Genomic DNA, 27,873 nt, shown 5'->3' with positions numbered 1-27,873 from the left:
TTAGTCCAATTTACATGAAAAAACTAGATATAGAACATTGGTCCCCTGATAATTTCTACTAAATAATCTATTGTATAAGAAAATGTCATTTTTAACAAGCTTCTTTGCAATGATAAAAATAAGTTTATGGACAAATTTGTAATCAGAAAAAAATTACTTCAGCACAGGTATTCGTCCCTGGGCAATGGGAGAAAGGAGTTTTGGATTAGGTAATTTTTTAATGTTCTCTTCAACCCTAAGGCTCTATGGTTGATTAGTTATTTTAAAAGGATGGTTATTAAACTAAAACTGTCTGAAGACTTTAGCGGATACTTACAAAATGATTATAGTTGGCTGTTACATCTCTTTGCTACTCACTCTTTTTTTTTTCTTTTGAGATGAAATTTCACTCTTGTCGCCCAGGTTGGAGTGCAATGACTCCATCTCAGCTCACTGCAACCTCCGCCTCTCAGGGTCAAGTGATTCTTCTGTCTCAGCCTCCTGGCGATTCACTCCAGAACATATATTTATTGGCATGAGGAAGCAGTAATTGTCCTGTTGAATCCAAGGTGCAGAAAGTGAACAAAAACATCCTCCATCACATTGCTCTGGCCAAGGTGCTGAAATCAGTCCCTAAAATTGCATTCCAAGTATCAAATCACTTGAGTAAGTACTAATTGTTTTCTATTGTATTTTTAATTACACTCAAATAAAATACATATCATGATACCAGAAATGTATCTTAACATTTCTACACCCCTAAAAGGTAGTCATCTGTAACAAAAATTATAGCTAACACTAATCATTAAAATGGCATTGTAGCCTGTTTAAAAATACTTAGGCTCTTTTTTGGTTCCATACAAATTTTTAAACAGTTTTTTTCTAGTTCTTTGAAGAATGTCAATGGTAGTTTAATAGGCATAGCACTGAATCTTTAAATTGCTTTGGGAACCATGGCCATTTTAATGATACTGATTTTCCCTATCCATGAGCATGAATTTTTTTTTTTTTTCCATTTGTTTGTGTCTTCTCTGATTTCTTTGAGCAGTGGTTTGTAGTTCTCCTTGTAGCGATCTTTCATCTACCTAGTTAGCTGTATTTCTAGGTATTTTATTAATCTTGTAGCAATTGTGAATGAGAGGTCATTCTGACTTGGCTCTTGGCTTGATTATTGTTGGTGTATAGAAATGCTAGTGATTTTTGCATATTTATTTTGTATCGTGAGACGTTACTGAGGTTATTTACCACCTTTAGAAGATTTTGGGCTGAGTCTACGGGATGCTCCAGCTATAGGATCATGTCTTCTGCAAACAGGGATAGCTTGACTTCCTCTCTACCTATTTGGATGTCCTTTATTTTTTTCTCTTGCCTGATTACCCTAGCCAAAACTTCCAATACCACATTGAATAGGAGTAGTGAGAAAGGGCAACCTTGTCTTTGTCGGTTTCCATGGGGAATGCTTCCAGCTTTTGCCAATTCCGAATGATGTCGGCTGTGGGTTTGTCATATATGGCTCTTATTATTTTGAGGTATAATCCTTCAGTATCTAGTTTATTGAGAGTTTTTAACAAGAATGTTCATTGAATTTTATCAAAAGTCTTTTCTGTATTTATTGAGATAATCATGTGGTTTTTGTATTCAGTTCTGTTTGGTGAATCACATTTATTGATATGTGTGTGTTGAACCTTGCATCCCATGAATAAAGCCTACTTACTCATTGTGGATAAACTTTTTGATGTACTGCTGTATTCAGTTTGCCAGTATTTTATTGAGGATTTTACATCAATATTAATCAAAATATTGAAATATTTTCTATCCCTAATATCTCTCCTCATATTTGCTCTGCTTACCATCTGTAATTAAATGTATTTGACACACATATCTTAAGGAACACAAATCAGCTCCATGGCTGGTCATTCAACTAATATATTGTCAACATCCATTTGTATCTCACCCACACAGTAAAAGTTACTTAGTAACTACCATGTACAAGGCTACATAGCTGGGAAAAAGAACAAAAAAATGAGTATTGAGGATAAGACAACTACAAATGTGCATAATATATATGTTTTTAAAAGATACATTCCAGAAGAGAATTAAAGAATAGAAGCATGAAGATTTAATGTGGAAAGGGCTTACTTTCAGCATGAGTGAGGTACTTATTAGAAAAATATGAAGACTTAAAATGTAGCAATTGATCTGGAGATTCTTGAAAGATTCTTAACATTTTGAATAATGGAGCCTAGAAAAACATTTGAGATGAAAGAAAATAGTGAGGTCAAAATAATACAGGAAGAAATTTAGGGTGGATTAAATAAATAAATAGTAAATAAAATTGAAAAATTGGGTGTTAATAAATTACAGAGACTTCTATTCCCCCTTGTATCAGTTTGTTCTCACACTGCTAAATGAAATACCCAAGACTGATAATTTACAAAGAAAAGAGGTTTAATCAACTCACAGTTCTGCATGACTGAGGGTGCCTCAGGAAACTTATAATCATGGCAGAAGACACCTCTTCTCAGGGCAGCAGGAGAGAGAATGAGTACCAGCAGGGGAAATGACACACCTTATAAAACCATCAGATCTTGTGAGACTCACTCATTATCACTAGAACAGGATGGGAGAAATCGTCTCAATGATTCAATTGCCTCCACCTGGTCCTGCCCTTGACACATGGGGATTATGGGAATTATAATTCAAGGCGAGATTTGGGTGGGGACACAGAGCCAAACCATATCATTCTGCCCCTGACCCCTCCCAAATCTCATATCCTCACATTTCAAAACACAATCATGCCCTTCAATGGTCCTTCAAGTTGTTAAACCAACTTTTAAATCATGACGACTATTCTGAAGAGATTTTAGCACCAGCACTAAGATTTCAGCACCAGCACCATTCAGTTTGTTTGTAATTGACTTGTGAGCCATGTACATAGTGGATAGTACAGATTTGTCACAGGTCAGATCACAGTGATGAGGAAAGCAATACCTTCCTGTAATTAGGAAGGATCCCCTAAACTATACACAGCTTATACCATCCAATGTACAAGGGCACAAAAATCATCATAATACTGTGGTTCCAAGGAACACAGTTTTGATAAGGAAAATAACTTAAGCTTCTGTTTCCCATTTTAATTCCTGAAATCTCTAACAGTGAAACAACTGTCATGTATACATGATGGCAAATGTATACAGTAATTCATTCAGACTTCTTGGAAAGAACACAATTAGCAATCTGGAATGATGGAAAATATAGCGTGATTCATCACTGGTTCTTTTTGTCATTTTACACAGACGTCATGTTAATATTAGATCAAGGCACAAAATGTTTGTGCACAAACCCAGTTTCTTTTAAGATTTAGAATTTTATTTTGGTCTCTTATCTTAGTTTGGACCACTTGTACCCAGTGCTGTACCTACTATGTAATTTACCCAACAAAATCAAAAGACCAAATTTATACGGGACATAACTGTTTATATTAGCAAAATGTTTGCATAACTGAAAGTACAATAATAAAGATGAAAATGCCTCCTATTTCTTTTAGAAAGTAGTACTTCATAAGCTTGCTGCATCTTTGATGTTTTTACTACTACTGCATGACAATGAATATCTGATAGAAAAAAAAAGAAATATTTACTTGAATTATAATAGCTCATCCATCACAGTTTGATTTAAAGATGAAATTTCTACAGAAACAGGAGCTATTTCAACAGAGAAAAAAAATACCTTATCCAAACTTCTTTGTAGTGGTAATGTCTGCAAAACTGCAGCATTTAGAAAACTGCACTATCAACAAGCTTTACTTGATGAACTGAGATGTACAAATCTAGAAAGCAGATGAAAATGAACCATTTCTTCAAAATTTTAGTAAAACTTCTGATAATCAGAGTTCAAAGCAAATATGGCACATAACTCAAGCATAAATCAAGATGGAGAGCATGGAGAGTTTGATTTATTATTATTATTATTATTATTATTATTATTATTATTATTGAGACAGAGTCTCACTGTGTTGCCCAGGCTGGAGGGCAGTGGAATGATCTCAGCTCACTGCAAGCTCCGCCTCCCGGGTTCACACCATTCTCCTGCCTCAACCTCCTGGGTAGCTGGGACTACAGGCGCCTGCCACCATGCCTGGCTAATTTTTTTTTTTTTTTTTTTTTTTTTTTTAGTAGAGACGGGGTTTCACCATGTCAGCCAGGATGTTCTCGCTCTCCTGACCACATGATCCGCCTGTCTTGGCCTCCCAAAGTGCAGGGGTTACAGGCGTGAGCCACCCCACCTGGCTGGAGAGTGTGATTTATTACATTTTCCAAAAAGGTGTCATGGCAGCGTATAGGATTTCTCCCCTATTTTAACCTTACCAGTTTCACAGGAAAGAAAAGGGAGTGACTGCCGTATGGACAGCACGCGCACGAGTGCACACACGGCGACAGGTAGAGTGCCCAATTCCTTCTTCCCATAACCCAAGTCTCACTTTACTTATTAAAAGAAAACTGCAGAACTCCTCATCGGTTTTTCCTTTACCGAATGATTTCTGTGGCCTTAATTGCTGCCTTCATTGTTATTTCTTATATTTCAACGTAACAGAATTCAAAAGCAGCTTCATTCAGGAACCCGTGTCTAAACACCTGTGTAGCAGCAGGGGCACCTAGGGAATAACTGCCAAATTCAGTGATTAAACCTTTGAGTTCCACAGTAAGATATTATGTGAAGCTCAAAATCGTGTTTCAGACCATTGAAATTGAGGCTGGAGAAAGGCGTGAACCCAGGAGGTGGAGGTTGCAGTGAGCCGAGGTCGCGCCACTGCACTCCAGCCTGGGTGACAGAGCGAGACTCCGTCTCAAAAATAAAATAAAATAAAATAAATAAATAAAATACAAATAGCTGAAGACATGAAGTAAAAGATTAAGTACTTGGTTTTGTAACATGTTAGCCAATTAAAGTCACAAAATATTCCTCATTATTATTCATGCAAGTAATTGAGAAAAAGATAGCGCAGAAATCAACTTCAAATAAAAAATTATTTCTCCACTTCCTCCCACCCCGCTATACTCTACAAAGTGTTTTCTCTGGAACTAGGCCTTGAAAAGGCCATTACATATTAGTATCACATGCATTACTGTCTGCAATTTAAAAAGCTCACTTCGTGGTGATTGTAATTACATTATAAAATGCCCACATGCATAAATCTAAAAGGTAGAAAACCTACAGTAAGTCTGCAATATAGTGTTTACATTTAACCACTGGTGTGTGTTATGTAGAAGCTTTTAGATGTGGTAAAGCATTGTAAGAATTTAGGAAGGCGTCTAAATCTTTAAATTCTGGACAAATTTTATGTTTTAATCTACAAAATTGCATGAAGGCTAACTCAAGAGACTTCCCATTGTTCTAAAATCCCTCAAGCTGAACAAATTTATGGCACTTTCTTCTAAACATTATCCTTTGAAAGCACTTACAATTCCATTTGTTCCACATATTATGATCTGAACTTACATAGGGCTGATCTCAATTATTCACGGAATATCAGACACGATAGGAAGAGCAAACCTGAGAGAAACATTACAATACAATAGCAAACGTGCTCAATTATTTATCAGCACTCTCTGCAAAAAACTTCCTAAGCCTTCCTCCTCTTTATTTAAGCAATGAATTGTGGAAAATGTGCTATTTTATCTTGACATGAAAATATTTCAATGTGCTGTGATCTTGCCTGATGGGTTTCAGTATATTCTGCATAACTGTTACAGGAACTCTCATAAGATTCTCTTCCATTCTGTTGTAAAGGCCAGAAAAAAACAGCCAACTCAGAGGGAAAGAGCTTATCGCCTGAGTCATCATGTCTGAAGGCTTTCAGAGTAGGTTGATTTTTCCCTCCTTCTGTTTGTCTCCATTTTCTTCTTACAGCTCATAAAATGTAAAGGTTTGCTGTTATGAACAGTTGTTGTTTATAGGATTTTTTTTCTCCAGATTAAAGTCCTATCTCACCTTCGTCTGTTTCTCTATGCAGTATTTGACTTGCTCAGTGTCTGCCTGATTGCATCAGGGAACTCTTCTTTTAGCTTTGTTCATACCTTTCTCATTTCCTCTAAAATGTCCTGCTTCAACCTGTGGTAGTCAAGTCCTTCCTTCTGGACTCCACTGGCACTGGGCTGTAATAAGGGTGTGGATTTTGGTCTGGAGATAACATGTGACTTGCTGCCATTCATTGTATTTGTTCTTTCCCAAGGTTTCCTTGTTGGTTCAGTTGCACTTGTTCAAGAGGCCTTAGAAGTTACAAGCTTGGAATCTTCAGCTTTGTCCTCTTTTTGTTCTGTTTCTACTGGTGATCTGTTTTCAGCAATTCTTCTCCTCCTGGAAGTAGGGCACTCATTTATTTCATTAAACCACTACCCCGTAAAGGAAGGGGTCCATTTCCACGGGCTCTATCTGTTTTAGATGAGGTCAAGTTCACACCAATAGCATTCCCTCCGCTTGGGAAAGAGGCATCCATGACACTTTCCTAAGTTTTTCTTCCTTAATTGCAGCTGCAGGTCCAGTTAAGGGGCAATTGTCTTCTGACATGGATCCCCAAAAGAATCCAGATACAGGGAGGAGTGGGACAGGAGGCCAGGAGGCGGTAGAGGAGAAAGAGGTACTTGATTAGGGAGAGGAGAGGGAAGAGGGGGCGGTGGAGGCTCAATGGATGGGAGTGGAGGAGGTGGAGGGAGTCCTGGGCCAGGAGGGAGTGCTACTGAAGCCTGTGCAGGCCTTGGTAGGAGTGGTGGAGGAGGTGGAGGTACAGGTGGTCCCAAGACAATGCCCTGTTGGGCTGGAGTCTCAGCCAGCTGGGAGACTGCCTGCAAGCCTGGGTCAAAAGCAGAAGAGTCTCCCAGCACAGAATTTAGAGGAGTCTCAACAGAGGCAGGGGAAGCAGCATTTGATATTCTGCGCTCTCTCTCCCATTCCAGCTGTTCCCTTTCTAACTGTTAGTGTCACTCCCTTTCTTGCCTCTCCCGTTTCAGTCTCTCCAGCCTCTCTCTTTCTTGTCTTTCTTGCCCGTCCGATTCAGGAGTTCCTGCTGTTCCCGTTCTGTCTCTCTCTCTCCAGCTGTTCTTGTTCCAGTCGCTCCCTCTCCAGCATTTCCCTTTCTAACCTCTCTCTCTCCAACCTTCCTCTTTCCGTCCTTTCTCTCTCCAGTCTTTCCCACTCCAGCGCCTTAAAAATATTTTAAGAGTAGATACAAGGCATCCAAGGCATAGAAAGAGGATATGCAAGAGCTAAATATTTGTTAAGACTTAATGTGTGCAGGTTAAGCTGATATTCCCCATTTTCATATGTCCTTATAGAATGTGGAAAAAAGAAACATAGAACTGGGCCCCATTTTAAAAATAGATCACCACTTGGCCCGGCGCGGTGGCTCATGCCTGTAATCCCAGCACTCTGGGGAGGCCAAGGCTGGCAGATCATCTGAGGTCAGGAGTTTGAGACCAGCCTGGCCAACACGGTGAAACTCCGTCTCTACTAAAGATACAAAAATTATCCGGGCGTGGTGGCAGGCACCTGTAATCCCAGCTACATGGGAGGCTGAGGCAGGAGAATGGCTTGAACCCAGGAGGTGGAGGTTCCAGTGAGCCGAGATCACGCCATCGCACTCCAACCTGGGGGACAAGAGTGATGAGACTTTGTCTAAAAAATTAAAATAAAATAAAATGAAATAAATCATCACTTAAAATGCACACAACTTCGGGCATGCATATGTATACACACACCAATTTACACTGATGTATTTACCCACATATCCTCCCTCATTCCCTCATCCCACATATTCAAGGAATAACAACAGAGTTTTGACTCAGGTCAAAAAATGAGAAGGAAATGAGTTCCAACCCTTTAATGTTTAAGTGATCGCAGCTATGCATGAATGAGAATAGTTAATTCAACTTGCCAAGTAGGTCAGCAGACAGTACTCTGGAAGGTCAGAACAGTCTGGTCATGGATCATCTTTTCCAGCCCTGGTCCATTGATTTCCATTTTAGTTCATGAACATTACCCATTGTACCAAGCCTTAGCATCTAAGATGAAATAGCTCCATGCTGCCAGAAATAAGATCGGCAGAGAAGGGCAGAAAAATTGCTCTATCAAGATTGGAATTCTTTGGGATCTAACTTACTTAGGCCAAGCTAGAGCCTCACAAAATATTAATAATATAGTCATGGGAGGAAATTAATCATTGCAGAGATGAGCAATTTTGCCAACTTCAACATAGCTTTTGAAAATGAAATAAATAAAATTAAATATGACAAGACATTAAAAAGGCAAATACTAAACTCAATACTACTGATTAATAATATCTTCTAAGTATCTCTAAGCTTATTTTTTTGACTGTCAGGGTCTTTGGGGGTTCACAATACTGCTGATAATCTGACCAAAATACTGTATTTTAATGAAACCTAAGTAACTATTTGAATGTATCTTTGTCTTTTATAATTTGGAATTTTTATCTATTATACTTAGTCATGTAGGGCAGAGTCTTCTATATCATTACCCATTACTACATTTATAGGAAATTGATGTTGTCATCTCAGCACAATCCCCCTTCAAAAAATATTTTTTGTTGCATGAATTGGTTAGAAGGATGAGTTCATTTAAAAGTTTGATAAGGACACCTGAAAATATGGGAACGCTGATTTAATTAAAGGTAGAAAAGGGAAGAGTGCATTTCAGATCTCCCATTAGCAGGATTATCTATCAAGTTGAACCATTTAAAATTTATATAAGACAAATATGGTCTAATATTCTCAGTTTTATGTAATTTAATCTATCTAAATAGGCATGTAATGTACTTTTATGGAAAAATATCTGTGAAAGTGCTTAATAAATTAGGCTGGCAAGCAAAGTGTATAAGCAAAGAGCTAGAAGTAACCACTTTACATCTGATACTAAATAATTAAATATTTCTTTTCTGAGACTATTACCTCGATTGTAAAATAATCCTGTTTAATTTCAACATAGACAGCTAATTCAGATCATTTTTAACCATTAAATACACTTTAGAGTTTAGTCCAAATACAGGGCTGGTAATCATTAGAAAATCAAACCAACCTAATCAACAGTGTGCTTGTTACTTAAAAGCTCTGTGTCAGATTTTATTGGACAGAGAAGTTTTACTGCCCATATGCAAACAAACACCTTCCCTTGGAGTTCTTCAATAGACTCTGTAGTATTGCAAATACATCAAAGAGTGAACTTATAGTTATATGCAGTCCAGGTAGTAAAACAAAGCTTTAAACTCAAATAACTGCCTTATTTTTGTGAATTGTTGCTGCCGTTTTTGGAACAATACTTTAAAGGAATATAAATATTTGCTGCTTATCTTTAAATGACTCCATTGAAAAAGCTGTCATTTACATGTATATTAACCAGGTCAGTGCACACTGGTGTACAGTGATCTACTTTTATTCGAATGGGTGCAATCAAATGTAACAGTGAAATAAGTAGGCACTTGTAAGTAGTTCCTCATATTCCTCTAGCACCTTGGTTAGTGATGAAAACATTTAGTGGCATTTAGCAAAGGACTGCTAAAGGAAAAATCAATAGATTAATTAATTATGAAATGGATTTTCAGTGATTACATAGTCCCTCTTATGTATACAACATATCACCATTTAGCAAATACTTTCAAATATATTCAGTATAACTGATATTCAGAAGATGTATGATATACTGGGATTGTGAATGAAATTTAGAATCAGAAGATAAAAATTTGAGTGCTGTCTTTGTCATTTTTTCTGTTTAGATGAACTTGAACAAGTAAATAGTCGGAGTCTTCATTTTCTCTATCGATAAATGAGGTTCGTAAAAATCTGTCATAAGCATTGCTGCAAGAATTAAGTGAGGAACTGCATGTAAAAGGTGATGTATAAAAACAATTCAAATGTTAGAAGTTTCAATTAGTGATGAACAAGCTTCAACTTTGAAAATTAAGTTATTTGACCGAAGTGCACAGCTACAGACCTAGTTTTCCAGATGCAGGTTGTAACGGTATCATTATTTATCATTTTTATCATGCTTATGAATATGCCTTATGACTCATAGTATTCTATGTGGTTAAATCCATTATCCTTTAGTGACAACATTTTATTATAAACATCATATTTTAACGAAACCTTAACTTCCCCTATATTAATACTCATGACAGACCTCTGTGAGTGTTCTGTATTCACAAAAGGAACAAGGGACAGATACCCAAATTTTCCTTCTCTGGCTACAGAATGCAGGAAAATGTAAATGTTCAGATCCAGGAATCAGTTTTCAAGAAAAGTTCCTTTTCAAGCCTGATCATCAGCTCATGAATTAATCCTTTTTCATCTGAGCCAACTTATGTCACTTCTTATTTTTAAACTTATTTTCCTAGCTTTGTGCAAGCATTTGTAACCGGTCCTACTATCATTCAGCTATTTGTTAATACCTACTCTATGCTGAAGTCTATGCTAAATGCAGTGAAGAATACCAGGAGAGATTAGAATTTAAAATAACACCTTGGCCTCTGTAGACTTGAGGAGAATAGTCAGCAGTTATCCTTTGGTAGCTCAGTAAACAGCAAGAAGTTCCTCTGATCCTTCAGAAAACTAAATCTAAACACATTAAACTACATCCTCTTTTTTTTTTTTTTTTTTTTTTTGGTTTACTTCCTCGTAAACTTTTTATCTGGAAAAATTTCAGATACCATCAAGTGAAAGAGACTGTATGATAGAGCGCATGTGCTTGCATCACGCCGCCATCAACGATGAAAAACGTCCTGCCAGCTTGTTTATCCTCTCCCCCAGTTTTCATCGGTCGTGGTTTAGCACTCCTGGACAGCCTAGATCACTCTACCTGTCAACATATCAGTAGGTCTCTAAAAAAAACAAAACCATAACCACTTACGCTGTACCACACCCAACAAGGTTTAATGATTGTACCCATACCATCCAATTATTTTCGGGCGCCACTTCAATCGGTGACGGGCAGACGGAGTTAGAGGGAGGGCTGCAGGACGGAGGGCGCGAAAAAGAGAGGGGCAACCGCTCGCGGCCTCGGTGTCCGCGCCTCGCGGTCCCGCCGTCGTCACCGTACCCGGGCCAGGACCTGGCCACGGCCCAGGTCGAGGGCGGCTCTGGACCACGCGCGCGTCTCCTGCCTCCGCGTCGGCGGCGGCCCCGCAGGCCTAGCGCAGCTGCACAGCCCGCGGTCCCCAGACACCGGCGAGTCCCTGGAGGGAAGCGATTGATACAGCGCCCTGCACTGCGCCACCGCTCGGAGCCGCATCCGCTGGCACCTGGCGTCTCCCGGCGGGTCGCCGGGAGCTAGAAAGTGGCTGCAGAGACTCCGGAGGGCCAGGCCAGCAGTCCCGATAGTCCCTTTCTTGCAAAACAAAAAAAAAAAACAAAAACTTTTATTTTACATTCAGGGGCACATGTACAGGTTTGTTACCTAGGTAGACATGTGTTGCAGGAATTCGTGGTGTGAATTATTTCATCATCCAGATATTAAGCCTGGTACCCATTAGCTATTTTTCCTCATCCCCTCCTAAGCTAGCTGGTAGACCACAAGGTCACGAGATTGAGACCACCCTGGCTAACATGGTGAAATCCTGTCTCTACTAAAAATACAAAAAATTCACTGGGTGTGGTGGCGGGCGCCTGTAGTCCCAGCTGCTCGGGAGGCTGAGGCAGGAGAATGGCGTGAACCCAGGAGACAGAACTTGCAGTGAGCCGAGATCGTGCCACTGCACTCCAGCCTGGGCAACAGAGCGAGACTCCGTCTCAAAAAAAAAAAAAGAGAAATATGTGGATGTCATACTCATACATAAATGTATTAATAATGCCACATGGCAGTTTTAGTTTTTAGACTTACTTTTTTTATAGATTGCAACTGAACACGACCTTTTCCTCTTAAATTCCTTGTCTTTCTTTTATGTCACTCAAATTATACTAGATTCTCACGTTTTTCTCTCCCACAAAACCTTAAACATTTTAACAGCAATTCCTACATTATATAGTTATCAATTTGTTTAACGTCTATCACTTTCACTAGAGTGTGAGTTCCTTGAGAGCAGGGAAATTCTTCTTTTTTTTTTTCAGACAGTCTCGCTCTGTGGCTCAGGTTGGAGTGCAGTGACCCAAGCTCGGCTCACTGCAAGCTCCGCCTCCCAGGTTCACGCCCTTCTCCTGCCTCAGCCTCCCGAGTAGTTGGGACTACAGGCGCCCGCCATCTCGCCCGGCTAGTTTTTTGTATTTTAGTAGAGACGGGGTTTCACCGTGTAGGCCAGGATGGTCTCGATCTCCTGACCTCGTGATCCGCCCGTCTCGGCCTCCCAAAGTGCTGGGATTACAGGCGTGAGCCACCATGCCCAGCCAGAAATCCTTCATCTTCCTCCCTCGGTCTTATGATAGTGATTAGAAAGAGTACTGTTCAACAGTTACTCCTTAAAAGACTGTGGGACATCTAAAGTGTTCGTGTCAATGGTCTTTCTTTCCATGAACATTCCTTGCATCATTCTGTCAGAGAAGACTTCAAGGAAAATCTGATGTTTTAGAAGCAAACAAAAACCTCACCTTGTGCTCATAGAAAAGTTTGATATAGATCATAAAAATTGGTTTAAAATACCCAGTTTTCATAGAAATCATAAAGGAGAAGTTAAAGTGTTTGAAATTAAGCAAACCACCTTTCTTTGCATATTACTTTTAATTGCAAAAATTGCAATTACTTCTGCACCAACCTAATCCTATGTAGCAGTCTTCTCAGTACGATTTGAGTTCAAGCTAAGCTGTAACTTGTGTAAACCTACTTACACATACGGCATGCTGCTTCGTCTTTTGGTGTTGCTGGCAGAGACTTCAAAGATTTTAGAGACTTGTTCCATCAAGAGGACATTTGTGATTCCTTTTGTGAGGGTAAATTCTGATAGGGAAAGGTGAGAATGGCATTTCAAAGCATGGTAGTACAACAGGAATGGTCCAGGATTTTTTAGTAGAAGTCATTCTGGTTTTCAATGTAGAAAATATAAACATGGAAGTCTAGTGGCCTAGAGGATTACTCTCTCTTGTAAGGGATTCTGCATTCTTTTATTTTTTCTTCTGAGTTGAGCTTCTCTGGATCTCTTTGGAATGTGCTGTTCATTTAAGCATGGATGCACTCAGCAGCAGTTTGTGGCCTGCTGGGCTGTTTTACTTCCCCAGCCAGGTTGTGCTTGCCAGCTTTTGTTGAGAAATAACAGGAGGTCATACCCGATGTCAAGAAAATGTTGGCATGGTTAGAGAAACAAGTATTGTATTAGTTGCAATGAATTTAGACCTACTGATGGTAGGATTAATGAAATCCGTGTCTGGCATTCTCTGCAGTTTGAGGGAGCTTACAATGAGCATAGCCTGGACACTAGAGAGGCTCAGCAAGCTGACTGGTACGTGGCCTTCTTGACCAAGAAGGATGTGCCCAAAGCATTTGGTAACTAAGTGAAGGTCTCCTAAGACACACCGAAGACCATAAGGTGATACAGACAGAGGTGATGAAGACACAAGGAAAAGAGAAAGAAGGAAGGAAGGAAGGAAGGAAAGAAGGAAGGAAGGAAGGGAGGGAGGGAGGGAGGGAAGGAGGGAAGGAGAAAGAGGAGAGGAAAGGAAAGGAAAGGAAAGTGGAAAAAAGAAAAGGAAAGGGGAAAAAAGGAAAGGAAGGAAGAGAAGCAGACAGAACTGCATAAAATATCTATCTTTAGCAGTTACAAATTGAACTAAAATAGTAACAGCAACTCTTGATTGACTGTTTTACCATAGGTGAGTCACGGGTCCAAAAGCTTACCATATGTTAATGAATGTAATTGCAAAATCACACAAGGAAGTCATCACTACTATCCTGCCCTTTTACAGATGAGAAAGTAGGACCCAGAGAGACAAGTGAATTGCCCAAGAGTTCACAGTTAGGAAAGGGTGGATTCAATATTTGAATTCAGAAAATCTGACTGCAGGATCTGCACTCTAACTTCTCTCCATAGGCTGAATCACACAGGCTCTTCCAGTAACCCACAAACATGACTTGATGGAAAAGGAAAGTGAACATACGGAAAAGAATCTTGGAAATACAGAACGGCAGAGTGTAGTAGGCCTCAGGAAGCAGCTACGTTTAGAATGCTGGGACTAAACGTATTTTTACACCCTATGCTTGCTTTGATGTGGAAAATTGATCGTTCGGTTTTTCCCTCATTATTCTAATGCCATATTTCATTCATATTTGATTCACTTGCTAATTTTTACTTTTAATGTTGCCTACTGCTCCAAGCCTCTTTCTCTGTGTGTTTTGTTTTGTCCGTTTGTTTTTGATAGGGTCTCACTCTGTCACAAAAGCTGGAGGGCAGTGGCACAATCACAGTTCACTACAGCCTCATCCTCTCTGGCTCAAGGGATTTCCTGAGTAGTTGCAACTACAGGCATGTGCCACCACACTCTGCTATGTATATATGTTAGTTTTTTGTAGAGACAGAGTCTCGCTATGTTATCCAGACTGGTCTTGAACACCTGGGCACAGCAATCCTTCTGCCTCAGATGCTAGAATAACAGGCATGAGCCACCACATTTGTCCCTCTTTTTTTGTTACTACTAATATGAAACATGTCTCAGGATTATCTACTTCTAAGTCTGTTTGCTTTACCAAACTTATTGAATATGTCAAACACCTACTGGAGTTCATAGATTAAAAATATTATCTGTACATGAATGATAGGGAAATATATAATGACATGATGGCATCTGAAGTTTAACCAGTACATTTATCATCACAGAAATCATCCATTTGATTTGATTTTTGTTTGTGCTTATTTTATATACATTCAAGCAGCACATATGACCCCACAGTATGTGGGTGGCTTATATGCTAAACCTTAATATACTAACAACCTAGCCTGAATTTGAAACCAACTACGGTAGCAAAAGATTATGTGAGAATATATGTCTATCTGGTCAGATTCCATCTTTAAAAAAGGGAAGACCATCATTACGCAGAAAGGTAGTGGGGATGAGAGAATCCAGGTCTCCTAAATCTTAGGTGAGTGTCTTTTTATTCCACATGCACAGAAACTTAACACATAACATGTTATCACAAAACCATAAAGAAAAGGGGAGAGCAACATGGAAAAAGGCAACAAAAGTTATGTATATTTTTTCTTTTTCTGTTCAAAGGGCAGTGTTGATTTGGTTTCCTAATATTTTCTTGAAGAGTCTTGTGCCTCTAATTAGGAATACTGGCTACTATTTAATAGTTTTCTTTTTTTGTCATGTCTTTTACTGGTTCTCATATCAAGATAATGCTAGCCTTGTAAAATGAGTTCAGAAGTTTTCTCTGCACTTCCATTTTTTTGCAAGAGTTTGGGAAAAGTTGATATTCATTATTCTTCTTCATTATTCTTTAAATTGGGGGGGCGGAATTCAGAAGTAAAGCCATCAGGTACTGGGCTTTTCTTTGATTGAAGATTATTGATTATTGATTCAGTCTCCTTACTTGTTATTGATCTGTTCAGATTGTCTATCTTTTTGTGATTTAATCTTGTCAGATTGCATTTATCCAGGAATTTATCCATTTCTTTTAGATTCAATTTGTTAGCATATAAATATTTATAATACGGTTGACCCTCAAGCAACATGGATTTGAACTGTGGAGGTCCACTCGAACATGGATTTTTTTCAAAATAAATGTTATGCCAAGTGTGCCTGCTTTTAATTCCACCTCATCCATCTCTTCTATCTCTGCCACCCCTGAGACAGAAAGATTAACCTCTTCTCTGCCTTCTAAAAATGCAAATTTTCATATTGTAGAGATTCAGGGAATACTGAATGACCTCAAGGACCTAATATCTTCAATTCTACCAGAACTGGAAGAATTGGAAGAGGACTCGGAGCATCAGATAAGAACACAGGCTAGGTAACACCTTGGTTTCAGCCTTGTGAGACCATGAGCAGAGAACCTAGCTGAGGTATGCATAGACTGGTGATCTACAGACATGTTAGATAATGTCATTCTAAGCCTGTGCACTGGTGGATATTTTTTAATACAGGATTAGAAAACTAATAATGTCAGATTGGGTAAATTGTGTTTCTCAGAAAATCTGTTATTGCTTCCAAGTTGTAAAATTTATACATGTAAATGTTTCATAATATTTTTATATTTTCAATATCTATATGATCTGTAGCTATGTCTTATTTTCATTTCTTTATTAGTAGTAAATATTTTTTTTCCCCTTGAGCAGTCTTTCTAGATATTTATCAATATTACTAATTTTTTTAATTCAGCTTTTTTAATTAATTTTTTTATTGATTGGTGTTCTTTTACTCTTTTGAAATTTTATTTTAAAATTTATTCTATTTTTTTACTAGCAGGATCAAGCGGATAAATTTACTCTTACTTTTACATACCTAAGTTGCAATCTTATTTCATGGCTTTAATACTTTTTACTTTCTAATATAGGTATTTCATGCTATAAACTTTCCTTTGACATTCTTTATGTGCACCTTATAAATATTGATGTGTTAAATTTTTATCATGGTTTGATTTAAATTATTGTTTCGTTTATTTGTGTGTGTTTTTATTGGTGGTGGTAGTGAGTTGTTTTGTTGTTAAATTTCTAAGTATGGGATGCTTTTATAGATATTTTGTTATTATTCGTTCATAACTTAGTTCTGTTGTGATCAAAGAACATATTCTATATGATTTCAATCTTTTCAAATTTAGTAAGATTTGTTTTACGACCCGGCTTATCATCAATGTTGATAGATGCTGCATGTGCACTTTAAGTAAATATATAAGAAATCCCAGCTTCTTCTAGGGAAGCAAAAAGCTTAAAAGGGTATTACTCTTACACGCACAAGAATAGCAAAGTGGGTCCAATTTTCAAATTCCCAGCTTTACTTAAACGCATCAGACAGTCCATGTGTTAGGACAAACAACTAACCAAAAATCTAAGAAAAGATAAGCAGCATCAGAGATTACCTGAGGCAGAATCTTCCTGGCCGTGGTGAGAAAAATTTGGCTAAATTTGTTAACATAAACTTGCTAAAGGCTGAGTGTGAGGTAGCAAAAAATAAAAAAATAAAACCTGTGAAGAAATTTAATATTGACTCACAGGCTCTTGTCCACAGACCTAAGTGGGTGCTCAGCAAGAAAGACTGGAGCAGGGCAAGGTATATGAGCAGTCAATCCATATGATGCAGATATGGGGAAGGGTGATTGCAGCTGCTGCAGGGAAAGCACAAAGTCCACCTAGATTCTTCTCCTGTAAATCTCCTGTAGAACAAAATACTTGCACCACTGATAAAAAGATAATATATTTTGTTAAGCTTAAGACATTGGTGGAAACTTGTTGTAGCTGGATAATGGCACAATAAATAAATCGATTTCTCACTGAGAGAAGGTCATAAATACTTAGTGAGGTCAAACTTACGATTTATAATGCAGTACAACCACTGAGAAGATAGCACCTCTAATAAGACCCAGGAACACAGTGCCTATCTAAGACTAAGGGAAATTAAAAACAGAGAACATTTTCAAACCTCCTCTGAACCAGGCTAATAAGAGTTGGATAACAAGTAACTGCTGTCTACTATTGAGGGAGGGAAACAGCATGAATGAAGGCATTCTCTGAAGTACAGGACCAAACAAACAAAAAAGACAAAACTCACAGTAGAACAGATATTAAGAAAACCCTCTGGAAAACTCATCTCCATTCTGAATGAAAAGTAACACTAGAGGAATTTAAAGCCTGTATTGCACTAAGAGTAGCCATAACAACTGAAAAACCCAAAAGCAAATCTACTTCTCACTAGGTTGAGTAATCAAAAGCTGAAAAGGTGGAGAACCATGCCCATTTCCAGGCATAAAAACAACTTAATTCAGTCTCTACTGCTCTGCTAAAGATGTCTAACCTAAAAACAAAAATAAGAGATGTACAAATAAACAAGAAAGAACAACACACTGTTACAAAACAAAGCAATCAACAAAACCAAACTCAAGTGTTACACAGATATTGGAACTATCAGACAGAAAAATTAAAATAACTATAATTAATCTAATGAAGCCTGTAATAGAAAGGTTTGCACTATGCAGAATCCGATGCGTAATTTCAGCAGATAGATGAAAACAAAAGAAAGAATAAAATGGAAATGCTGTAAGTAAAACACACAGTAACAGACATAATGGATTTCTTCAATGGACTTATCAGTAAACTTGACATAGTCAAAAAAAGAATCAATGAACTTTAAGGTAAGTCAACAGAAATAACACAAGTTGAAAAGCAAAGAGGGAAAATAAAACCTTTTGGTTTTGTTTACTTGTTTAAATAGAAATCAGGATGGAGCCTCTCAGAATTTGTGGAAAATATCTAAAGTTTTACCATATATGTAATTGAGCTGAGCACGGTGGTTCATGCCTATAGTCTCAGCACTTTGAGAAGCCTATGTGGGAGGATTGTTTGAGGACAGGAGTTCAACCCCCTCTCTACAAAAATTGTTTTTAAAAATTAAATAAGTACGGTAGTGTGCACCTGTAGTCCTAGCTACCTGGAAGAATGAGGCAGGAGGACTGGTTGAGCCCAAGAGTGCAAGGTTACAGTAAGCTATGTTTGCACAACTTCACTCCAGCATGGGTGACAGACCAAGACCCTGTCTCAACGACAAAACAAAACAAAAACCAACAGCAACAAACTATATATGTAATTGATCTGCAAAAATAGTAGAACCACCACACAAACTCATATAAACTTGAACAGGCCAGACACAAAATTCTGAAAGCCAAAGAAAAAATATTTTTAAGACAACTAAAGAATGAAAGACACATTATATAGAGAGAAACAAAGACAAGAATTACAGTAGACTTACCATTAGAAGCTACGCAAATCAGAAGACAATGGAGTGTCATCTTAATAGCACTGAAAGAAAATCATTATCAACCCAGAATTCTATATTTTAAGCAAATTTCTTTTGAAATGGATAAAGACCTATTCAGTGAAACCAAAACTGAGATAATTGATTGTCAAGATTCCTGGCATGCTGTCAAGAAATGCTGAAGAGGCCGGGCACGGTGGCTCAAGCCTGTCATCCCAGCACTTTGGGAGGCCGAGGCGGGCGGATCACAAGGTCAGGAGATCGAGACCATCCTGGCTAACACGGTGAAACCCCGTCTCTACTAAAAAATACAAAAAACTAGCCAGGCGAGGTGGCGGGCGCCTGTAGTCCCAGCTACTTGGGAGGCTGAGGCAGGAGAATGGTGTGAACCGGGGAGGCGGAGCTTGCAGTGAACTGAGATGCGACCACTGCACTCCAGCCTGGGTGACAGAGCAAGACTCCGTCTCAAAAAAAAAAAAAAAAAAAAAAAAAAAAGAAATGCTGAAGAAAATTCTTCAGACAGAAGATATATAGAATCAGAAAATTTGATATTCACATAGACACAAAAACAAAGAGTACTAGAAATAAAACAAATAAAAGGATATGCATAATGTATTTTTCCTTACTTTTCATAGCTCTAAAAGATAACTGACTGAGTTCCTTCTGAAGGTTCTAGGGGCATATCCATTACCTTGTTTTTTCCTATTCCTTGAGGCTCCCACATTTCTTGGCTCATGTCTCCCTTCTCCCTTCAAAGGCAGAAAGAGCAGGTTAAGTTCTTACCCTACACCACTTCAATCTTGCTTTTATTGTCACACCTTTTCTGACACTAAATCTTCTGTCTCCCTCTTTCACTTTTAAGAACATTTGTGATCACATTTGAGCCCACTCAGGTAATAGAGGATAATATCCCAACTTTAAGTTCCAATGATTAACAACATTAATAACTCTTTGCCATGTAACATAACACATTCACGGTTTCAAGGTACTAGAATGTGTGCATCTTTGAAGGCTATCTGTCTACACTGCACAAGTATTCACTTTAAAATAACTAGACTAACTGTAAAATAAATGTGTTTTACTATTATTTGATGAAGCTCCATATACATTTCAGCAGGATTAAGTTGATTAAAATTGTTGCTCTATTAATTCTAGACTTATTCTATCAATTACTAAAAATGATGTTCAAATCTTCAATTATGATAACAAATTATTTTCCTCTTCAGTTTTACCAGTTTTGTCTTGATGAATTGATTCTTTCATCACTATGAAATACCCTTCCTTAATTTTGGTAATACTTCTTGTTCTAAAATTTATTTTGGTTGATATTAATATGGAAATGCCACCTTTTAAAATGTTTGAATATGTATAGTATATTATCTCTCATACTTTTCCTTTTCACCTGCCTCTGCATTTGTATTTAAAAGGTAATTTCTGTAAGCAGCATATTATTATTCTTGATTCCATATTTGGTTTGACAATCTTTGCCTCTCACACTGAATATTTAAACCAGTTTAATTATATGTAAGTATATTTTTTTAAGTTTACCATCTTAACCATCTTGGATTTTAAAAAAGTATTTCCCCTTTTTTAAAAAAGTGTTTCTGAATATGTCAGATCCTCATGTCCAGTCTTCTGTATGGTCAGTCATGACTTGTTTTGGTATATATTTCTAAATTTTAACTCATCACTGCTACCCTCAAATCATGTCAAACTATTTCATAAACACTTTAAAACCCCTACGGTAATATAATTTCATTGACCCTCATATTTTTTGTGCTGTTGTTAACATGTATTTCAATTCTATATGTTATAGACTCCTAAATAACTTTTGTATAAACACAGGTATCATAAGAAGTGTGTGAGTGTGTATTTAGATAGACAGAGTTAAAAGATATTTTATATTTATCTACATATGTACACTTTCTGGTTATTTTCATATATTTCTACAGAAATGGGCTTTCATCTGATGTAATTTTTCTTCAGCTTGAAGAATTTCCTTTTATGTTCCTGTGTTAGTCTTACTGCAGTATATTCTCTCAGGTTTTCTTTTCTTTCTTTTTTTTTCTCTGAGACAAAGTCTCGTTCTGTCACCAGGCTGGAGTGCAGTGGCATGATCTCGGCTCACTGCAACCTCTGCCTCCCAGGTTCAAGTGATTCTCCTGCCTAGGCCTCCCGAGTAGCTGGGACTACAGGCGTGCACCACCACTCCCAGCTACTTTTTGTATTTTTAGTAGAGACAGGGTTTCACTATGTTGGCCAGGATGGTCTAAATCTCTTGACCTCGTGATCCACCCACCTCAGCCTCCCAAAGTGCTGGGATTACAGGCATGAGCCTCTGTGCCCGGCCTCTCTCAGGTTTTCTTTGTGTGAAATGCCTCAACTTTATCTATAAAATTCTTTTTTCTGTACATAGAGATTGAGTTTGACAGCTTTTTTCTTTCAGCATTTTATATATTTTTGTCATTGCCTTCTAACCTCCACTGTTTCTAATGAGATTTTGTCATTGTTATTATTGTTCTACTATATAAATGTCTCTTTTTCTCTAGTTTCTTTTAAAATACAGTCATGTGCCATATAACAATGTTTTTGTCAACAACAAACCACATATAAAATGATGGTTTCATAAGGTTACAATAGAACTGAAAATTTTTTATCACCTACTGACCAACTCATGCCATTTTAACATGATAGCACAATACTATGCTTCTGTGTCTGTGGATCACTAGGGTAAAGAAAACAACTCTGCTTCCAGGTATATCGCATACACAATTTTGTACACTACATAACACTTGAAAATGATAGTAAGTGACGATGTAGTAGTTTATGTATTTATCATACTACGCTTTTTTTTCTTTTTAATGGAGTCTCGCTCTGTCACCCAGGCTGGAGTGCGGTGTTGTGATCTCAGCTCACTTCAACCTCCATCTCCCAGGTTCAAGTGATTCTCCTGCCTCAGCCTCCCAAGTAGCTGGGATTACAGGTGCATGCCACCATGCCAGGCTAATGTTTTGTATTTTTAGTAGAGACAGGGTTTCATCTTGTTAGCCAGTGTAGTCTTGATCTCCTGACCTCGTGATCCACCCACCTCTACCTCCCAAAATGCTGGCATTACAGGCATGAGCCACAGCGCCTGACACATACTATACTTTTTATCTTTACTTTAGAGTGTAGTCCTTCTAATTAGATAGATAGATAGATAGATAGATAGATAGATAGATAGATAGATAGAGATACATAGACAGAGTTACCTGTGAAACAGTTTCAGGCAGGTTCTTCAGGTGATATTCCAGAAGAAGACACCGTTATCATAGATGACAGCTTTGTGCATGTTATTGCCTTTAAAGACTGTCAGGTGTAACAAGATGTGGAGACAGACGACAGTGGTATAATGATCCTGACCCTGTGTGGGCCTAGACTAATATACGTGTTTATTTTTTGTTTTGAACAAAAAAAAAGTTTTAAAAAAGAAAATTTAAAAGTAGAAACAAACAAAGAGTAAGGATATAAAGAAAGAAAATATTTATATATAGCTATACAATGTGTTTGTTTTTTAAACTTAGTGTTATTACAAAAGAGTTAAAAAAAACTAAAAAATGTATAATGTAAAACAGCTATAGTCAGCTCAGGTTAATTTATTATTGAAAAAAGAAAACCATTTTTAATAAATTTAGTGTGGCTTAAGTGTACAGTGTTTATGAATCTACAGTTGTGTGCAGTAATGTCCTGTGCTTTCACATTTACTTACTACTGACTCACTGACTCACCCAGAGCAACTTCCAGTTCTGCAAGCTCCATTCATGGCAAGTGCCCTATATAGTGTACCATGTTTTAACCTTTTACACTGTATTTTACTGTATCTTTTACATGTTTAAATATGTGTAGAGATGCAAATAATTGCCATTATGTTACAAATGCCTACAGTATTCAGTTCAGTAACATGCTGTACAGGTTTGCAGCCTAGGAACAATAGGCTATACCATATAGCCTAGGTGCATAGTAGACATACCATCTAGGTTTGTGTAAGTACACTCTATGAGTTCCGCATGACAACAAAAGCACCTAACAACACATCTCTCAGAACGTATCTCCATGGTGAAGTGATGCATGACTGTATTATTTTAACATTTAGTTTGCAGCAGCTTTCCTAGGAAATTCTTAAGTATAGCTTTTTCTGTTTGTTGCACTCACTGCCTTTGGAGTTTGTCTTTGGAGCTTCTGGGATCTATAAATTGTGTTTTCAAGAATCACATTTGAAAACTTGTATCCATTATTTCTTCAAATGTTGCTTTGTTCAGTGTCTGCTCTTCTGTCCTTACAACTCTCCATTTATACATATGCTTGACTAATTTATAGTTTCTCAGAAGTCTTTTGAGACTTTGTCCCTTTTCTTCTATATTTTCTTTCTCTGGGTGCTTTATATTGGATGATTTCTATTGACTCAACAAATAGAAAGTTCATGATACATTCTTCTGTTATGTCTAATCTGCTTTTAATGACATTCAGTAATTTTATTTCTGATACTATATTTATTAGCTCTAGATTTTCTATTTTTTGTAGTTGCTTTCAAGTTTCTCCTGAAATGTCCTATTTTTTCTCTCATCATATCTGTCCTTTCCTGTAAATTCTTTAATATATTTATATGATTGTTTCAAAGTTCTTGTCTAATAATTCAAACACTTTGTTGTTAAATGTCTTTTATTTACTGAATATTTCCTTGCCATAGGTCATATTCTCCTACTTATTCATGTTTTATAATTCTCATTTTTATGCTAATATAGTGTATAAAAGGAAAGACTAAAGTAATACATATATGTAGTATATATAATGTACTATATATGTATTATATATAACATACTGTATTATATATATTATATATGTATATATTATATATAACATACTGTATTATATATATTATATATATGTAGTATATACACTATATTATTATAGTACATGTAGTATATATACTACACTGCATATATGGTATATACTACATACTATTATATATAGCATATATGTAGTATACGATATATACTATATAATATATACACATATTATATATATTAAGCATAAAATATATATACTGCATGTATTTATATACATATAGCTTTATTTATTTCTTTTTCTCTAAAAAGTGATCCACTTTCCTCTGTTTTCCTCTATTAGGTAGCTAGAGTAAAGGACTGATCAGTTTGTTGCTTCAAGCAGAATTTGAAATGTTTGTAGAGATGTAGCGACTTTAATCTATCTGGCAGGTCTTAGAATGCAATCACTAGGAATCAAAGTAGTTGTCTTTTCTTTTGGCTCGGCCCCAAATATTTGGGCCACCAAAACGCTAAAATTTTGATGTTATCAGAATTTTCAGTAATTTCAGCTTTAATTAGACTCATTTTAACTTTCTTTTAAATTCCTTGGCCACTTGTTCGGGACTTTCTTTTAAGTAACAACCTACGAATAAATACTGCAAGATTATGAGATCTCAAAAATAAAAAATCTTAGATGTATATCTGAAACTGAAACTACAACACTGCTAGACCCTCAGACTGCAAGACCTTGCTGAAATCGAGGGGCTCTAAGTCTGCAAAATGTGAAAACCCTTCACTCTCATTGAAACAGTAACACAAAAAGACCAAATTTTTTTTCTTAAATTCATAAAAAAGCTATGAGCCTAAAATTTTTTACATATAAAAATAACCACAAAGAGGATGATCATAAGAGACAAAGGTTGCCTTCATACCTGAAACAGCTTGGAGTAAGCAGTTTGGACAAAGAAGAAAGAACTCTCGGATTGGGAAATAACTGGATAATCATTTAACATTTCTAGAGCTAGGTTGATGTCAACAGAGTGCAAACATTCCCCTGTATTACTGAGCACCTATCCATTGCGTTGAATAGAACAATTTCTGTTTGATTTCACTCACCAGCAATATTCTAAAAATTAACAGCGAAATAATTGTTTTACATGCCTTATTAAAAAGTTAAGTCACAATTTTACACTCCATCTTCTAAATCCCAAAAATGTGCCTTTGTCCTGCATCAGCTGTTCAATATTTTTTCTCTCACAAACATTTGTCTCATTTACCATTTCCCCAGTGATTCTTTCCCGGAAACCGTGAACTTTTGTAAGCCGGATGTTTACTAATGCACAGCGCCATCTCCTGGCGATAATTAGGAATCAATAGCGGACGTGCACAAAGATTTAGGCTTGTTTCCAATGGAAGTTCAGGTTTAGTCCTTGCCCAGGGTACCTTTTCCCTGACTGGATGGTATTAGGAAAGTCTAGCAAAAGCCACCGCGAGAAACCATTCCGTTTATTAGAGATGCACTTGAGTGACTTTGTATTATAAAGAGGAACGCCAGGATGACATACTTGCTTTTGCGTGTGCTAGTAGAGTCAACTAATGCACTATAATATCTGAACTTACAATATATGGTCAATAGCTATTGAATACAGATGGCACTGTGACATCAGGAAGAAGATAAAATATCTCCATATTTGAGATTGTGAAGAAAAATCATCATTTGGAGTCAGAAAATCCAGATTTTAGTTGTGTGACTCAGACAAGTGCCTTTACTTCTGTCTCAGTTTCCTTATCAATTAAATGATCATATCTCTTGCACCTGCCTTGGTGTGCTATTCTGAGAATAAAGTGAGATAATGGATGGCAAAACATCAGTGAAGGGCTAATCACATACAAATGTCGCTAGTAGTCATGGTTAGCTACTAAAATTAGATGGCACTTTTCAAGACAATTCAATCTGAGCAGTGTTGCAGTCAGGGATTACAAGTGTGATATCTTCTTGGGTTGAGAAAAATGGAATTAAAAGACTATCTACAAGTCTCTTTGTGATCCTGGGAAAAAACAATAATCCGTTTTTCCATGGATAATATTCTCATTCCTCTGATGATTACAGGCAACAAGGGCTGGTCAGTGACTCAGAGAAAGAGCCTATCCTACCTAAAGGAGGTGTGCTCACCACCAAGTAGTCAAAACATCTATGTGAGTGTTCACAGACAGTCAGTCTCTTCTGCACTCACCCGAAGCTGATACAGACAAGAAGCACAGGACAGTTTGGGGCAGCTCCTTATCCCATCTTCCAAGCCACAGTTACACACTCGGCTTTCCTGCCCATCTTCTCACTTAAGGTTGGCTGTTAATATACAGTTTGGTGTTTTAAAAAGGGGGCTTTAGGTGAGTTGTGTTCAGAAAGACTCCTGAGAACAATGAGTGCAATTGCCTTTTTTATAGGTAAGAAAATTGATGACCAAAATAGAAACAACAAAAATGTACTCATGATATCACATTGATACTGAACAGGTACCCTACTATATGAAACTCCCAATGTATGTGTTGCTTGTTTATTTTGTTTTGTTATTACAGTACTGGGAACTGTTGTGGCTTTCTGTTTTCTCTTTGATCTGTGCTCCAAAGAATGATTCTGTTTATAGAATGTCAATATCATAAAAATACAGCATTTGATGGTAACAAAGCTACTCTCTGACTTACAAATACAGATCACAAACATGAATTTTCATGCTTGTTCCACCAGGGGTGAAACAGAGAGATAGTTACTTGGATGTCCATGCGAGAGAAGCAGACATGAAGGATAAGCCACTTACATGCAATAGAAAAAGAGTAGTAGGCTAAAAAGAGGGTCCAGAGACAGCCAAATGCTAACCACCCACATAAAGGTTTTTTGTTATGGAGGTCAAAGAGGAAATAACCTAGGTGATGATCAAGCAATAATCAGGTGCCTGGGCCCAGGTAGAAAATGGAACTCTCATAATAGACAGCAAAGCCAGAGTCACGGTGTTAGTATTCAAAAATAGCCACCCTCCTCAGTAAATAAAGGACCGGAGATTTCGGCTGCATATCAACAGTGAGAAGTATTCTCTTACTTTTTCTAGGCTACACCAGAGACTTTGTGGATCCGTAAATCTGGTTCTGAACCATAAACAGCTCTTATCACCTCTGACTCCTGACAGTGATGATAACAGTGGCTGCTAACTCCAACATTACACTTGAAGTCTTTGCGGGCAGAGGTAGAGTTTTATCGAGTTTTGCAAGCCACTCAAAATCCAGAGAGCATGTGGATTTGTCAGGGAGCAGGTCCAGGGAAGATTCTAGCGATGGTCAGCAGCCTTCCCCACTCAGGGGATAACTCTGAGTTCCTAGAAGAGTACATGAGACAACACTCACTGACCTGGCTCCAAAGTGAGGAGACACAGGGTCAGAGTGTAGTGCTTAGCGAATTATCTCACGTGTCTCTGGACAGCTTTTTTGATTTTTCAATGACTACAGCCATATCTCTTTCTAGACCCAAAAACTATAGGAGACAAGCAGCAGGCCAACAGACACGCTGGCAACTTCTATGTGCATTCAGGTTTGAGCATCCTGAAGCCCAGAGCTGCAAATTCTACAAGAGAAGCCTCCTACCTGTAGGTTTCTTAAATCTTATTCTGCTCCAGAAAGGCATTCAAGATGAGTTTTGGGATTTTAACTCATGAGAAACATGTAAGGCACATCCAATGATGGACACAAAAGTCATCATTGCAAAGTATGAGCTGGAGCAGGGCCAAACACAGGGAGTCGTGTTCCTTCCTGTCCTGGACGAAACAGAGACAGTCATTTCTGAAGATCTGTGTGAGTGATACTTAGTCTTCATGGTTAGTTATTAACACAGGGTGCAAGCTGGGGGGGTGAGCCCTCAAAGCATAGTTGATGTCTATTATTTAAATTGCAACTTTGAGTCCTGTGTTAGACAGCAAGCCAAAAAGGGTGGGGGCATCTTAATAAATAAAAGGAGACATAAAACGTACCACCAAATTCCTCTGCTTCAACTATTCATTTTGAAGACTTTCATGTTTAGTATTTAATGGGCACAGATATAATTGATCATTTTAAGTCTTTATTTGTACAGATTTAAAAAACAACCAGAACAGCTGCCTGTCTGCTGACTCTGTGGGGTAAATGTTCCTGGTCAGTGACCTGAGAGCAATCTAGAC

The 27,873-nt window shown here is 37.6% G+C and overlaps 1 pseudogene; it reads right to left on the bottom strand.

The window, feature by feature from the left end:
* Window positions 1-5,984: 5,984 nt before the first annotated feature.
* LOC108530429 (protein enabled homolog) lies at window positions 5,985-25,021 on the bottom strand (annotated as a pseudogene).
* Between the last annotated feature and the right edge of the window lie 2,852 nt (window positions 25,022-27,873).

The sequence above is a fragment of the Rhinopithecus bieti genome, unplaced genomic scaffold (genome assembly GCF_001698545.2).
Source record: "Rhinopithecus bieti isolate Rb0 unplaced genomic scaffold, ASM169854v2 scaffold_5626, whole genome shotgun sequence".
Taxonomy (NCBI): Eukaryota; Metazoa; Chordata; class Mammalia; order Primates; family Cercopithecidae; genus Rhinopithecus; species Rhinopithecus bieti.
Note: the sequence above shows the minus strand (reverse complement) of the source record. Positions and strands in the feature narration are given on the sequence as shown.